This window comes from Python bivittatus, unplaced genomic scaffold, assembly GCF_059951505.1.
Source record: "Python bivittatus isolate LINGU-HERP-01145 unplaced genomic scaffold, Pbiv_v1 ctg000020_np1212, whole genome shotgun sequence".
NCBI classification, from domain to species: domain Eukaryota; kingdom Metazoa; phylum Chordata; class Lepidosauria; order Squamata; family Pythonidae; genus Python; species Python bivittatus.
Genome location: NW_028277030.1, coordinates 114,559,267 through 114,576,653, shown reverse-complemented (window position 1 = coordinate 114,576,653; position 17,387 = coordinate 114,559,267). Strand labels below are relative to the sequence as shown.

The 17,387-nt window shown below is 39.2% G+C and overlaps 1 protein-coding gene across 2 annotated transcripts in view; it reads left to right on the top strand.

The window, feature by feature from the left end:
- SYT14 (synaptotagmin 14) overlaps positions 1-17,387 on the top strand; it is an 85,369-nt gene that overhangs the window by 25,739 nt on the left and 42,243 nt on the right. The window lies entirely within an intron of this gene.

Here is a 17,387-nt window from a genome sequence, read left to right as displayed (position 1 = left end):
AAATACTGTAAATGTGAAACCTTAGTTTAACAGCCCACTTGAAGAAAGAGTATCTGTTATTCTGTCTATTCATTAAGTCAGAGTGTACATCATCATGGCAATTTTTGTCAGTTGCATGATGACATCATTAGGAGCATTGATGCAAATTATATCATGTCAATTTATGTCATTTTCACGATTTACACAGATGACAATTTTTCATTCAAATTTTCATTTAAATTTTCATTTTCATTACAGAAAAGACAAATTTGTGTGATGATGTCCCAATGCAAATGACATAAATTGCTGTGGAAATTGCATGCAAACTTCATTGCAAAAAGAGGTATCACTGTATTTTAAAATAACTGATGGAGCACTCCCTGATAGCCTTGGAGTTTTCCAGGTTGCCCCCTGCTGCAAGTGGGAACAACCTATTCAATTAGTCCACCCCAGCCGCCTGATAGACCCAATGAAGTTCCAAAGGAAAGTTGGGGTAGTTCCAGAAGCTCTGGTGTATGCTTTAATTGAGGCCTTAGTCACTGCTTGGAATGAGCAAGTGACAGCAGACTTGGACTGGATGATATTTATGTAGACTCTATGTAGGTGGAGCCCAGATATCCCCCTGGTTCTCAGAGGAACTCTGGGAGATGAAGTGGCATAAGAGATGCCTAGATTGCCTCTGGTGGAAGATAAGAGTGATTCTGACCGGACAAGGTAAGAGCCTGTATTAAGGACTACCTTCTGGTGGTAAGGGTGGTGAGAAATACCTATTTCTCTACCCCTATCGTACCTGCAGATAGTCGCCTGGTGACCTTGTTTCAGGTGATCTGATCCTTTTTGGATAAGGAAGGGGTTAGGGAAATCTTTGCAGGGCCACTGTGAGAATTGTACCAAGCATCTGTTGAAAAAAATTGTTAGGATTCACTCAGAGTTGACCTCTAGCGATGCTGGTCCTATGGTTATCTGGGCTGAATTTGATCTGGTGACTTTTCAGAAAGTGGACAGGGTCCTTGGGACTGTAAGCTCTGGTACCTGTGTATAAGACCAATGCCCTTCCTGGCTGGTCAAGTCCTCCTGAGAAGTGAAATACAACTGGATTCAAGTGATAGTGAATGCTTCCTTGTTGGAGGGGCCATTTCCACCTGCCTTAAAGGAGTTGGTAGCCTTCCCCTTTTTCAAGAGGCTATGCCTGGACCCAGCAGTACTGGACAATTTTTTGTCAATCTCCAGTCTTCCCTTATTTGTTTAAAGGTGGTCAGGCTGTGAAAGGGCCTGGAAGGAAATGGATTATCTGGGCATGTTTCAGTTAGGTTACAGACTGGGGTATAATACTGAGGCAAAATTGATCATGCTTGTCAATGACCTCTGATGAAGCTAGGATGATGGTGATGGTCCTCCTATATCTTCCACTGGCTTTCAATACCATTGACCATGGTATCCCTCTGGACTACCTACGGGGATTGAGAGAAACTCCAGTTTCCAGCCTTCCCCCAAATGGGGGGTAAAAGGTTGTTGAGAAGGTAGTAGGCCTGCAGTTCCAAAAGGCTCTGGAGGAAGTGGGTTATTTGGAACCATACCTAGAACACTTAGATAATTTTTTTCTGAATATTCTACATATGTGCAGTAGATTATGCCGTGGCTTTTGTATATACAGTGAAGAATCACCAAAACAAAATGATTTCTCTATTCCCAGATAACTTTAATGACCTTGTTCTATAAGGTTAATTAAATGTTTTCTATATGACTGCAGTCAAATTTACAGTAGATTTTAACAAATTCAGAAGTTAATCATCTAGATTTTTAGAAGGTTTTAATGCTATGGGGCATGGGTGTTATGACTGAAACCTTATTATTTTTTCATAGGGCATAGTTGAATTGTTGTGTTTATTCCTATTAAAGTGGAGGTGCATACATTGTTGTCATATCTCTGGCTCCACGGGAGGCTCTCTAGGATATTGCCTCATCCTCCCTATGCCAATTTAAGGTATATGTGTTGTTTGGCAATATTCTGCAATTTGTAATTCGAAGTTATTGGTATACTGAGGACCATCTGTCCTAAAGACTATATACCTTTTTAATTATGCCATCTATTAGAAAGAGACCTTAATTCCTAAGATTTTTGCAGTCATATTTTCAAATTAACATATTCTTAGCCATTCCTTTCTCAGCTTTGAAAGTTAACATCTGTTCTGTGTTTACATAGCAATTCTTTCTGACCCTCCTGTTTCATCAGCTTCAATCCTCATAGTATTACAATAGGCTTGTTGAGTTTTAACTTTTCCTGAAAGTTAAAACTTTCCTGAGTGTTCCTACCAACACTCCAAACACTTGAAAAGAAGTCTAGAAACACATGAATTTATTTCTGGTGGAACGCTAGAGAAGGCATTTTTGATGGCTGCTGTTATGCCCTAAAATTCTCAGCCGAGGATGTAGGGCTTCCTTTTTGTTGTCCTGTTGACAGTATTGTAGAGGATGCCAAATGTGCTGGGTCACAGAGGTTTCCTGTGGGTTCTCAGGATTCGATAGAAACTAAGTACAAAAAAAAAATAGCAGAATTTTTTCCTGTTTATTCAAACAACTAAAAGCATAAAATCAAGCTTTTGCTCAGCATTTGCTTTCTGTTTCCTCACCGCATTCCTTAGCAGAGGTAGGAAGGTTATTTATGGCTAGAAATGGATTCACAAACTTTTAAGCACCACTGTACACAAAAGTCAGATTCCCTCATCCCATCCCTTTTTGTTGAATGTATGAGATTTAAATCTGTTAAAGAGAAGTGAGAATCTTTGTTCACTTGGATCAAAGAGCTGCTATTCCTGAGTTGAGAAAACAACATCTCCCCAACAACTCTGAAAATATAGCTGGAATTATCTCAAGAAACTGGGTTAGGGTGACCAGTGAAAAGAACCCAAGGAGTTTGCTTCAAGATTCAATTGTTTCTGTAGAAATAGGTAAATGATTAGATTTATTTTGATTTGTTTTGCTCTGTGTGTGTTAGATAAGCCTTTTTGTTTCTTGTGTTTACGTCTCGGTACAACTTGGGGAACACTTATTATATATGGTACTTGGGGATTATCTTCATGAATTCAATTTTATAGTCTGTGGTAATCATTTTTCCTTGATAAGACTGGAGCATTGTAAGATCCTGAGCTGAGTAGTGAATTAGCCATTTGTGGTGGATCAATACCACCTTGTGGTCTAACTGGAACACTGCATCTTTGTTTTCTCAATTGAAAGCAGCTGTTTAATCAAGACCTTTATCTACCTTTATTCTATCTTTCTCCCCAACAGGGCATGGTTGTATGTTAATATTTGAAGTTAAAATTGGATTTTTTATTTGATCTTTTTTCTTTTTGTCACTTTTAAGAATTGGTGTGTCTCCCCAAAAGAGTGGAGAAAGGGCTGGACTCTCTAGTAACTTGCCAGGAAGTGGCACTGTAGAAATTATCTCATTTTTTCCCACGTTTACCTCTTACTCTCCAGAATAACAGCACAGGTTGTAAAAACTTTGTCTCTCATAGACTAGGGTTAGGGAGCGGTCTAACAAGCTGCTATATGCAGGTAGGAAGGTGGAGCTAGAGTGTGTAAAACATAGGGCTTAAGAGATATGACATTTGAAACTTCCAGCCTTTCGCCTTAGAGGCCAAACCATGGTGTTAGAGTCCTGAGAGACTAATTGTCTACATATTTCAAACTCAATTTCTGCTTTTGTTGTTGATAAACAGCAAAAATACATTCAATTTGCTTTTCTCAGCCATTTCAGTGGCAGACCAAAGGCAATATTCTAACAGTGTGAAATGCTAACTCCCATATGCTTTTTGGTATCTGGTTTTATAACTCAACTTCAGTTCTGACAATGTGTCTACAGGACAACGTTTTATTTTATTTTTTTTAACAAGGGAGGGGTAACAATGATTTTCAAGCAAAGTGGTTAATTATTTTGGAATTGTTTAGCGTATGGTATAAGCATACATATATCTATTTTTATTGGAGCCATGATTTTCCATGAATTTGCAGTTTTAATGTTCAATAGCTCAAGTGAGTAAATCTTATAAAAATAGATGTTTAGCACAATATGACTGTTGGTGTTTCATAGGTACTGATTTTGTTATCAAAAGCAACACTGCATATTGTCTTAAAATGTTCAAAACCTATTTAGGCTTATTTCTAACTATTTTGAAGTAAGGACATTTAGAAATAAGACATATTACAAATGAATTTACTCTGAATGCAGGAAAACGTTAACGAAGAACATTCAGTTATGCAACTTATTCGTGACGGAGAGATATCTGCCGATCCTAGGACATAGTGGCAGAGAAAGCAGTAACCAGCAGACCACTAAAGAGATGAAAATACCACCAGCCTGCTCATGAATGATCAGAGCTTAACTTCTGAAATTCTTGTCTCACATTAGAAATGAAGACTATTAAAGAACATTTAGACTTTCTATATACGTTATGTTGAAATATACATTGAATAAAATATAATTTGATCTAAAAATTAATGTTTAAAAATATAGCTTTTTAATTAAATTAAAATTTTACTTTTTAAAGTAAATTAAAAAGTATAGAAGTACTTTTTTAATTTATAGACCCACATACTTATGAACAGTGTCTAATGAAAAATGAATTAGTCCCTTAAATTGTTTAGGGTTTCATAGATACTACAATAGTTTATATCCTATGTATATACTGTATCATGAAGGATCTTGGATATTTATATTTTAGGAAGTATGTCCACTGTGTATTTCAAGGATTATTTCCAGGTCCTAAAAAATGATGACCAGTATACTGTACTGATACAGACAGCATAAAAAAAACTTAAGTACTCAGCTACCCAAATATTACATCTCATTAAAGGAAATGCATTTATATCACTTCAAGGGAAATTCCAAATAAAAGTTATTGAGAAATTTTGAGAATATTAAAACAGTGGATTTGCAGATTCACCTTTGCTGTTGAGATAAAGTTTAAAGACAAACTTTAAAAACTCACTGATACTAAGGCTCCTGCTTCAGTTCCTGGGAAGGGAAATGCACTGTGTCATAACATTTACAAAATAAGTGATGTGAGGTAGAGGTCATATAGATTGATTATACAGTTTGGGCTTTTTTTAAAAAAAATGCTTGGTCTTATTCCTGGTACGGGCTAGCAAAAGTCGTTTTTACAGCCAACCAAACGCCTTCTTGCTAAATTAAATCAGTGGCAATTTTCCTGCCTATTTGAGATTAAAAAAAGTTACAAAAGTTCAGATAGAAGTAAAATAGGTTTACCATAGTTAGGAGAAAAAACAAGTACCCCCAAAACTCATGCCCAAAAGCCAAGAAAAAAAAATCCAGAAGATTCTGAGGTTGCCCATATGAATGGCATGCCACCATCCATTTTGTATTCTGGCCCTTCCTTTTGATGCTTTCTGGTCCCCCAAATGCAATGCGTTAACACACTTAATAAAAAGTTAACATGCATGTTTTACACAATAGAGCAGTAGCTAATAAAGTATTTGTAGGACTCCTATAATGGCAGGCTTCAGTTAAATTTTTAGTTCGTAGCACATTATGATATGGTGAATGTTGCAAATTCTCTATTTTTACAGTATGTAATCTCTGAATTATATTCTCAGGCTTTTTTATAGAAGATAATCAATGTCTTTCTCAATCTTTGTGTTAGAAAATTGGCTCAGGTTGAGAAGCCACCAGACTCATGATAAAGGGTAATGATTCTCTGCTATAAAATGGATGCCTCTAAGTGAATACATCTGTGTATTTCTTTACTATATCATTTTTTTTTTTTTTTTGCAAACTGAATAGTCTAACCACATCATTACTATAGCAAGCTTATGAAGTTTTTCTCCAAACTCCAGGGGTTTCACCTGACTGAATTTCTCATTCAGACACTTTGGCATTTTGCTTTTTTTAAAAAAAGCAAGAAAACACCACCACCAAGCAGCAGCCATCTTGTGAGGATATCTGTTTGGCTTGGATTTTAAGAAATTAACTTGCACAGAGTAACTTCCATCTGTAACTGATTTTATATAACTATACAGTCCTTAACAATTGGCACATACAAATAGTTTATGAAGAAAAAAAGCTTTCTTTGATGAAAACAAAGTTACCATACTTAGGATAATTTCATTAAGAACAGCTGTTGTACTAAAAATACACATCATAAATATATATATATATATATATGCACTGTATTTCAACCCCACATATTTTTTCATGCATAAATGGTATTTGTACATATGTGGGTATAAAATGTCATTTTAAAACTAGTTTCGGCCATTTTCTGCAGAGTAAGGGCACAATTCTAATTCAATGATGTTGATGATTCTAGGGGCCTTTGCTATGCCTTGGAAGATAATATGCTACTGCTAGCAATTCTGACAAATGAAAAGCTCTCAGATGCGCTTTTCTGTGAAAGGAGTTGACTTGGGATTAACTCCTAGATCCAGAGCTGCTCCTATTCCCCACACAGGCCTCTGCTGTGTGCCAGCCTAATTAGTCTGTTGCACCAAAAATAACAGAATCTTATGCCACCTAATACCCTTAAGTAGTTCTGACCCAGTTTTTTGAAGTGACACATGATAGTGTTGTTGTTTAGAAACATTAGATGGATGTCATGGGCTTGTAAGTACCCTTCCCTAGTTGCTCCCTTACTGCACAGTGAAAGTTGGCTTTCATGGATCACATTCATCTTATGCAGAATTTGACCCTTGCTTGCTTGTTGGCCCATAGGCCATAATAAAGGTTTGATTTGATTTGACCCTATGATCCTGTCCTGGAAAGTTAGGTCTGTTCAATAATAATAGTAAGCCCCCCCTCCCCAAAATCAGTTTTTAGACTAGGAAAGCTTTGTGCATTATGTGACATTAAGTTAAAGAGAACCCTGAGAACTGTAGTTTGGAAAGATTTTTCAGGATCTCAGTCACAGTACAATTGACAGCAGTTTTTGCAAAAAAAGACAGATGCACTATCATATCTGAGCTTCAAAAATATGGACTGTTAAATGGTTTATACCTACTTGTTTCGTACTTGGCTATCTGGAATTTTGCAGTCCAGATGTGGTGACCCTGTATGATAGTTAAATTGGTATTAAAGTACAGCCAAACCTCAGTTTAATGGACTGCTTGGGAGACAGGGGTGTCTTAAACCCCAATACTTCTTAAATCCAAATGTTTCCCCTTTTTTCTTTTTCTTTCCAGTCACAAAGGCGGCCTTCTGATGGACCTCATTCTTGGTACTGACCTTAAGAACTTTTTTCCCCAAGATGTTCTGTCAGCCACAAAGCATTGGTCAGGAAAGGAGCCAGGTGGAAAAAATAAATTGCTGTTGCTGCTGTATCCATATATCCATTGGCCTGCCATTTGATCAGTTGATCTTCCCAGCAGCTTCCCTCCTTCCCACCTTAGCTGCTACCCCAACATGCTGCTGTCACCCACATTCAACTCAACTTTTTCCCAAGCATGCTATATGGCCAATTTTCCCAGGCTTTCCAACCTCCCTTCCTTGATTCAGCCGCCACCATCCCAGTACACTACCCAATATCTTACCTCATATTCCAGTACCTTCTATTCCTCCCCACTAACAGGAATATAAACATGAAGCATCTGAATATCCCACTGACCTGTCCACTCCACTACCCTTTCCCAATTTACCTGCAGCATCTTGGAGTAGCCCAGTCTTTCTTTTAATTGTGAGGGTATGGGAAGAATGAGGTTTGCTGCATTACTGAGTCTCATGGTGGCTCTCTCGTTCCAGTATTCTGAGATAATTATTCATATCTTGACTAGATTTGCTCTTGAACATATAGCCAAAAATTCAGCAAAGAAAAGTATATTTTTACATCTAATTTGTCTACTGGCATACAATTCAAATGAATGAGTTTAAAATAGCATTCCACTTTAATTGTTTTGCTCAGTTTGCATTCGAATCCTTAAATGAAATCATTCTTGACAGGCTGCATTACAAATTAGTATATAAATTGTATATCCTTTTTTTCAAAAATGGAAATACAGTACACCCAATCCATATAGAAACAAGTATAATAATTAATAACTATATTATTAAAATAGCTACTTTTCATCTTTAGAAACAGCCTTTTGATTGCAGATTTGCCAGTCATCATTATTACATGGAGCAGAAGCAGCCCTGGTTAAAAGAATTGATGAGAATAACAATGAAATGAAAGAGCAGACAAGAAAGTGAGGATATATGAAATCAGTTTGAGACTATTTTCATGACAGTTCAGATTTTAAAATCAAAAGACTTGCAAAGAAACAAATATAACCATTTCTCATAACCCAGTGTCTTTTTTCTTTCCAACTTTTTTTCCCCTCCTTCAAACAATTCAGCATCAAAGTCTAGCTACAAGCTCTCTAATTAAAAGGAACAATAGATTGTAGGCATTTAGAGAAGATTGGTACAGTATTTGTAATGTATTTATAGTTAGGAACATTAAATATTCCTACAACACTGGGTGCAAATCACCTTCCATCGAAGTTACTTGCAAGGCTCCTATTTATTGTAATTGATCTGAAGATTTTGAATATAGGTTTACATGTTGAATTGTATTCCATCCAAGCAGTTTATCATAATATATGCTTTTATGGGGAGATTAAAGACTCTTGTCAGCTTCCATGAATTCTGTGGTAAAGGATCATTATGTCTGCAATCTTTTTTTCCCCACTTCTCTTTTTACTATTAAGTGAGCAACATGTTTGACATTAATACTCCTATTCATCTCTGCTTGCGGTTATGAAATATATTTGTCTCAAACAGAGGAGGACTCTAGTGTCCATGTGGTTCTTAAGACTCACAAAATCATTTTGAATTTCAAGCACTATATGACTGTATTGTAGTGAATTAGCTTTTTATAGATCTAACTCAGGTTATTGGAGGTTTGCAGGAAAAAATGATTTAAATATTTGCTACAAATTGGAATTGTGAGAAATTATGTTGACAAAAGAAGCCAAAAAGAGAAATTTCAGCAATCTATCTCCATACTCCTTTTTTCCCCCTCCCCATTTTGTCCCCTCCACCTGTGCACATACATTGTGGGCTTTGTCTAAATTCCTCTACTCTTCCTTCTTCAGTTCCTCTCTGCCTCCCCCCCCCATGTCTTTTTCTTTTCCAGCATCCCAGTTATTACTTGTGGTTCTTTGAAAACTGAAAGGAATCCCTGTATGGTGAAGTGCTGATCAGTGTATGAAAAAAGCTATATGATCTGAAAGTGGCATCCCTTCATTATACAAGTCTTTACCACAAGTATACCTTTTTTGTTCCGGCAGATATTTGAATGTTTACTACATTCTAAATTGTTTCTTTTTGTCAGAGTTACTTTGAAAGCATTCAAATAATATTCTGTTTCAGGTTTTGTATTTTCCAACAAGTGCTCTAAATGTTGTCTATTTGTGGACATTTGTAAAGCTGCTATATAAACTCTCAATTTTTGTCCTGTATGAAACAATTACATTCATTTCTAGCACCTTTCTGGACACAAAAAACGCTGTTTTTAATGTCATCAGGATTTAAATAGTTTGGATTTATTTGGCTTCAAGGAACAGTTGCATTCACTGAAATCTATGTGGAACCTTAGATTTCATTATGTATGTATGTATGTATTTAATTTATATGCCGCCCGTCTCCCGCAGAGGGTGACTCTGGACGGCTTACAATTAAAATCTGAAACAATAAAAACAATAAAAATATAAATATCCACATTAAAATAACAAGTAACAATTTTGTATGAAAAGCCAATATACAATTCAAGATACTGGGGAGAGCAGTATCGATCACCCCACCAGCCAATTCCAACAATGTGAGCCCCCATCAGGCCCCCAGGCCATCTGACATAGTCATGTTTTCATTCTTTTTCAGAAGGCCAGTGGGGGCAGCCTGTACCTCAGGTGGTAAGCTGTTCCACTGGGCAGGGGCCAGGGCAGAAAAGGCCCTCTTCCTAGACCCTGCCAGCTGGAATTACTTGACTGGTGGGGTCTGCAACATGCCCCTTCTGCTGGACCGAGTGGGGCAGGCGGATATAATGGGGGCAAAATGGCTCCTCAGATTTTCATATTTTTTTTTGAGTCCTTCCAGTGTCTGAGAGTCATACTAGATATGACATTAAATTCAGAATTAGAATTTAAAAATGTTTTTTTAAAAATAGAATAAAAGATTATGGGAAGATGAACATATAAGGAGATTAAATTTCATCCTTTTTAGTCATGATGCTGTTGAAAATCCCCACCCACCATAGATACCAGAGTTAAAGGGAAAAAGAAGTTTTTGTAATTTCTACTTTATGTAGGAAGTCATGGAACTATATTGTAATAAGACAGCATGTAAGTGAAGGTTGTATAATCGTTTTGGTATTTTATTTTGTTGTATGTGAACTTTTAAATTAATAAGTAGTTCTATTGATAGGTGGAGTTTAAATCCCATAAAGAAATAAATAAAAGAACTATGAAAGGGTGGTATTACAAATAAAAGAAGACTTTTGAGGGTGATTTAAAAGAAGCAGCAGTTTTCAGGAGAGATGATGGATGGGATCTTCCAAATATAGAAGGTACCATTACAAAATATATGAAAAGGTAGCAAAGACACTTCATTGTTTATATATAGCTACCAAGCTTTGGATTCAGTGAGGCTGCTTTAAAAAGTTGCAGATGATGGTATGTTTGTATCTCTCCATGAATCTAAGTACTTTTTTTTGGAATTGAATCTAAAGCTCTAGTAGCTGCAGTTGCCTCGTTTTTTCTCTTGAGAATCTCCAGAAACTCAAATAATTAAGAAATCTAAGAGGAAAAATGAAGTCTTAAAGATACCTTCAATGTTATGTACTTGAAATACCTCAAAGATAAAATTATTTCTAATATCATTCAAAAAGTAAAAGAGAGTGAATAATATTTCCTGTATCCCTCCCTCCCTCTATTTCTGCAGTGGAGGCCTATGGACAATATATGGGTCTGTACAGAATACCTGATGGTCTTTACAAATTGTAGAGACATCTGACCCAAAAAGGCAGCGGAATAACCCACAATCAAACTTTTCAATTCTCCCCCACCCTATAGTTTTGGTGAGAATTTTATATTCACATTTTTTTCTCATGCTGCTAATAAATAACCCCAGCAACAGAGAATAACAAGAGAAATGTATCCTGGACCTATGCAGGATTTGGCTGAGCACGTAGTGAATAATGGAAGAAGCCATCAGGACTAATTCAGAGAATTTGGGCCCTGCCTGTGTTACCATGATTATTACAGTGCAAAGGCAGGATTCAATTCTACTTTCATTGTGGAGATACTAGAATCAAAAAGAATATACCAGGAATGTATATCTGAGGCTAATTTCCCTTTCTTTATAATAAGCTTCTTTCTCAAAGGAACTGCAGAATTGTGTATGTGTAGGAAGAAGTTTTTTCTTACCTCAGATCCATGTAGGTTTTCCAAATACATTAGTGATTATCTGAAAGAGCAGTTTAGGGTTTTTTAAAACATTATTCAAATGTTTTATATCCAAAAGAACTAAATGCAAATAAGAGGCTGTAAGAATGTAAAGAATTAGCCCAGATATTGCCATGTGCGCTGGTGATGCTCCTGATGTATGATTGCACAAAGGATGTCTAACACAAGAATGGGAGCCCTGGTCAGTAAGAGTTCCTGTCTTTTTGAGGAAAAACTTTATGCTCATAGAAGTGCCCCCCTTTAAATGGATAACAATCATGCATTTTGAGTTGGTGGACCAGCATGTTGGACATGGTTGAAGAGTTCCAGGTGACCTCTTTTCATGTAGAAACCATAGGAATTGTTGGGCTCTAAGGATCAGTTGGGATTGTTGCTGCTGTTCCAACATCCTTGCTACATAGCAACCTCCCTGCCTGAGTTCCTTGACACCATTTCCAGGTTGGCAGTGGAGTTCCCCAGACTTATGGTTCTGGGGGATTTTAATCTGCCTTCTCTGGGAATGAGGTCTGAGGTGGCTCTGGAGTTCATGGTTTCCATAACACTCATGGGCCTATCCCAGATCATCCAGAGCCCGACTCTGGACAATGGTCACACTCCGGATTTGGTGTTCCTGCCGGAGCAGTGGCAGTGTGATCTGAAATAGGGGGAGCTTTGGTGTCCCCTTTGTCATGATCGGATCACGCCCTGATTTCTATGGGTTTCTCCTGCGCCACTACTCACTGCAGGGAGGTTGGACCCATTCGTTTGATCTACCCTGGTGACTGATGGACCCTGATCAGTTTCAGAGGGAGTTGGGGTTATCCCTGTTGGCCTGTTGCATGGTCTGTCCAAGGCCCTGGTTGCCTCTTGCAATAAGAGGGCGTCTGAGGCCTTGGATCAGATTGCGCCCATGCGGCCTCTCTCCTTTTGAAGAGCCCAACACTCCCCGTGGTTTACAGAGGAACTGGGGGAATGGGAGGAGAAACATCTAGAGTGTTGCTGGTGCTCAACAAAGGACAAACTCGACTGAACATGGGTTAGAGCTCCTATTAAGGCCTACCAAGTGGCAGTAAGGGCAGCAAAGTGACAGCACTCCGCCCTTATTGCATCTGCAGTTTGCTGTCCTCAGCCCTGTTTCAGGTAACAGAGGCCCTCCTGGGTAAGGGGTGTGTGGAGAACCTTTTACAGGGGCATGCAGAGGAATTTGTGCAGCACCTGTCAGATAAAGTTGCTTGGATTTGTTCCCAATTGGATTGTGGCCTTGTTGCAGGTCCAGAGGAGGTGCCTGGGGAGGAGTCTTCCCCGGTTATCTGGGAACTGTTTGAATCTGTTAGACCTGAGGAAGTGGACAGGGTCTTCAGGACTGTGAGCTCGACCACCTGCTCTTTAGATTCATGCCCCTCCTGGCTTGTTAAAGCAGCCTGGGGGATGTCAGGTGAGTGGGTTAGGTGGTGGTCAATTCTTCTTTAAGTGAGGGGGTTGTTCCTTAATCTCTTAAAGAGGCCATGGTTCATTCCCTCCTCAAGAAGCCATCACTCAACCCCACTGTACTGGACAATTTCCATCTGGTATCTCACCTCCCCTTTCTGGGGAAGGTGGTAGAGAAGGTAGTTGCACAACAGCTTTAGAGGACCTTGGAAGCGGATTATCTGGATCCTTTTCATTCAGGATCCAGACCTGGGTATGGGATGGAAATGGCATTGGTTGTGCTTTTGGATGACCTCTGGCATGGATGGGATGGGGTTCGTGCATCCATCCTTACCCTACTTGACCTCTTGGAGGCTTTTGATATCATTGACTATGGTATCCTTCTGGATCAGCTCGGTGCCAGGTTCAGCCCAAGAACCACAGCGAGACAAATCCAGGAACAGTTCAGTTACTTTATTAGCTTTCACCTAGTAGACAGAATCTTGCCAGACTAACTCTAACCCCCAACGACAGCAACTAAACACTCTGAATTCCTTAGGGTGGTACCAGTCTCCTTCTCTTCACTTTCACACGCTCTGGCTGAGGACTGAGGAGATGCTTGGGATTCCTCTCCCCCTCCCTATGACCTTGGACCTCCTCACTCATGTGAGGACCTTCCATCACACTTGGACCTTCCATCACACCTTGGACCTTCCATCACACTCAGAGGATTGGGGGTTGGCGGAATGGTGTTGTGGTTCACCTCCTTTCTTCAGGGTTGATTCCAGTTGGTGGTGATCGGGGAAGAGAGGTCCTCGACTATGTGGGATGCCATAGGGGTTGATGCTTTCTCCTCTCCTTTTTAACATCTACACGAGGCTGCTAGGTGAGTTCATCCGTTGCTGTGGGGTGAGGTGTCATCAGTATGCTGATGATACTCAATTATATATCTCCACTCTGGCAAATTAAGCAATGCCATGACCGTCTTATCCTGGTGTCTGGAGGCTGTGAAGGTCTGGATGGGGAACAACAGGCTTCAGCTGAACCCTGGCAAGACTGAGTAGCTGTGGTTTTTGGGGCCCATGATTCCAGGGCTATGTCATCTTGGTCCTGGATGGGGTTGCACTACCCCAGACAGACCCAATGTGCAAACTGGGGGTCCTCCTAGACTCACGACTCCTGCTTGATGAGCAGGTGGCTGGTGTGGCGAGGAGGGCTTTTGCACAGCTTTGTCTTGTGCGCCAGTTGTGCCCGTTCCTGAATCTGCAGGCCCTGCTTACTGTCATGCCCTAGTCACTTCCAGATTGCACTACTGCAATGCCCTGTACATGGGGCTGCCCTTGAAGAGTATCCAGATGCTTCAACTGGTACAGAATGCAGTGGTATGGGCAGTTATTTGGGCTCTGAGAACAGTGCATGTTACGCCTCTGCTCCCTGAGCTGCATTGGCTGCCAGTTTGCTTCTGGGTCCAATTCAAGGTGCTGGTTTTAACCTTTAAAGCCCTTCATGGCATGAGACTGGGCTATCTCAGGGACCACCTCTCCCTGGTTATATCAGCCCGCCCCATCAAATCTTGCAGAGGAGGCATGTTGTGGGTACCATCAGCTAGGGACCTGCATTTGGTGGGTCCCAGGAGACATGCTTTCTCTGCTGTGGCACACACCTTATGGAATATCCTTCCTCCTGAGATTAGATTAGCGCCATCCCTTTTGCTATTCTGAAAGGCCTTCAGACCTGGTTATGTGATCAGGCCTGGGGCTCCCAGGGAACTGAAGACCTGTTTAGATGGCTCCATTGGTGAGGGGCAATTTTATTTACCCCCCCCTATGGTCTGTATCTTGGTTTTTATGATATTTGTTAATGTGGTTTTTATATTTTTCAGATTGTTTTTATATTTGTTTTTATCTGATTGTTGTACAGTATGCCGCTCAGAGTTGCTTTTGGTGAGATGGGCAGCTATATAAATTTGCATCATCATCATCATCATCATAGGAACTGAATGGCTGGCTGATCTGAATTTATCTTCTATTAATTAAATTGCAAGTATTGTGTTGGTGGTGGTGGTCTTAGGGCTAATTCATACATTGTCTGGGCAAAGAAGCATTTACAAAGGATGGATCATATAATTTCTCCCATCTAAATTCTTTTTATCATGTACTGAAACAATTGGCTTTCATCCTATCTTATTTTTTATTGTTTTTACTGAATATTCAGTATAAAACAAATGTTCTTGGAAACTTAAAATCTATTATATTTTGCCCTAATAAAAAATATTCTGTTCTTGTTGCTTTTGAATTTTTGTTTTTCAGGCAGCTATCTACAGTTTTAAATTTACTGTGACTTTTCTTTGTATCAAAGCAGTTAGATAACTATTTTCCTTATGTATCTAAGCGTCCTTTTCACTCTTAGATTTTTGAGTTTGTATTCTTAATATAGTCTCTGTTGCTTGGATCTGTTAGTACCTAGGGCATTAGTATGATAGCTAACTATTTTAAATCAGATCAAAGTCCTACCTACTCAAGTTTACACTGTGACTAAAGGTAATATTGATAGCTTTGTCTTTCATATCATTCATAAAATCCCTTTTTAAATTGACCTGAATTGATGGTCATTGCTACCTCTTGTGTTCGCCAAGTTCTGTGTGAAGAAGTCATTCCATTTATCTGTTTAACCATACAGTATTATACTTCTTCACAGATATTCTCTATCAGATTAGTTCCAAACCAAATCAGGTAGAGATTGGAGCCTTAATCCTTTCCCCCCTTTCCCACCAGTGGAGTTTTTCATCTAAAACAAGGTCTGCTGCAGGGAAGACAGTGTTAATGCCTTCCAATTTTGCTAATATAGTTGCACCCTGGATTGTCCCCCTCTACTTCCTCTGTTAATTTTTAAAAATCAGTCTAGGCTTTTGCAGATTATCTGAATGACATACTGTTTGCTCTATGGAACTTTTGAATGTACTGCTTTTCTCCAAGGCTATCCAGAAATCTAGGAGTTTGTACAGTAGTCTCTTAAAATCTCCTTTTGTTTTGTTTTTTGGTTTTTTTTACTTGCTGAGTTATTTTAAACTTTGAGTAATTTCATTGACTTGTTTTACAGCCATCATGTTTACTTTATTTTGTAGCAGTTCATCACTTTACCAGAAATTTACAAATGCACTATTATATGCATACTGCACATTAATGTCAGTTCTTTACAAAATGCATCAATTTGTCAGATAAAGAAGGAAATTAGTTACACTTTTTCATGTTAAAGTCACACCCTATCTAATTTAGAAGCACTTTTTACTTGAAGTTGCAAGCCTTAGGATACTGATTTGAATTATGCATGACTGCCTACTTTGGAGATCCATTAGCCTGCTGTTTGGATAATGTAAACATGTTCAGAATTTTAAGTATACTATATGAGTGGCAGATTAAAAATAGAGCTAATAAGAGTGTATATTTAGTAGATGTGAATCGCAAAGAATAGAAAGCTGATCACTCCCAACATTTTGAATATGTAGTGAAACAGGTGACTATTATTATCTGCTGCATAGTAGTTCTAACAGCATGAAGGGATAGCTATCTCTTGCCTCTGGACATCAGAGAAGCTCAATCTATTTTCCCAAACTAGAAAAATTAGAGATGCAGAGTGGTAAGGTAAGGAGGGGCTAGGAGAACACCTGCAGGGCCACTGTGAGGATTCTATGCACTTTCAGGTAAAATCACTCATATTTGCTTGGAGCTGGACTTGGACTATACAGGTTCTGTGGAGTTGCCTGAGCCACAGTTTTGCCTGCTATTTGGGAGGAGATTGAAAATGTTGACCCTAATGAAGTGGACAGGGTCCCCGGAGCTGTGGGTTCAGCCACTTGTATTTTAGACCCCTGTCTTTCCTGGCTGATTAAGTTCTTCTGGGAGGTGACAGGTGATTGGGTCCAGGTGATAGTAAATGCTTATCTGTGGGAAGGGGTGGTTACAACCTCCTTGAAAGAGTCTGTCTTCTCCATAAGAGGCCATTGGTGGACCCAATAGATCTGGACAATTTTAGTCCAGTCTCCAACCTTCCCTTTTTGGGGAAAGTTGTTGAGAAGGTGGTCAGCTTACAGCTACAGAAGGCCCTGGAAGAAACAGATTATCTGGACCCCTTTCAATCAAGATTCCAGCCTGACCATAGTACTGAGATGGCACTGATCATGTTAATCAATGACTTTTGGTGTGGTTGGGATAGGGGTAGTGCATCCATCCTGGCCCTTGACCTCTTAGCAGCCTTTGATACCATTGATCATGGCATCCTTCTGAGCTGGCTCAGGGGATTAGGAGGTACAATGTTATGGTGGTTCTCCTTTCTTCAGGATGGTTCCAGTCTGTGTTGGTGGGGGAAAGATGTTGATACAAATACCTCTGCTTTGTGGGGTGCCTCAGGGCTCTATTCTCTCCCTGCTTCTATTCAACATCTACATGAAGCCTCTGGGTAAGGTAATCTGTTGACACTGGGTGCAGTATCAACACCCGTGTGCTAATGATAACCAACTATACATCACTGCCCTGGGTTGACCAAACAGTGCTGCCAAGATCCTTTCTTGG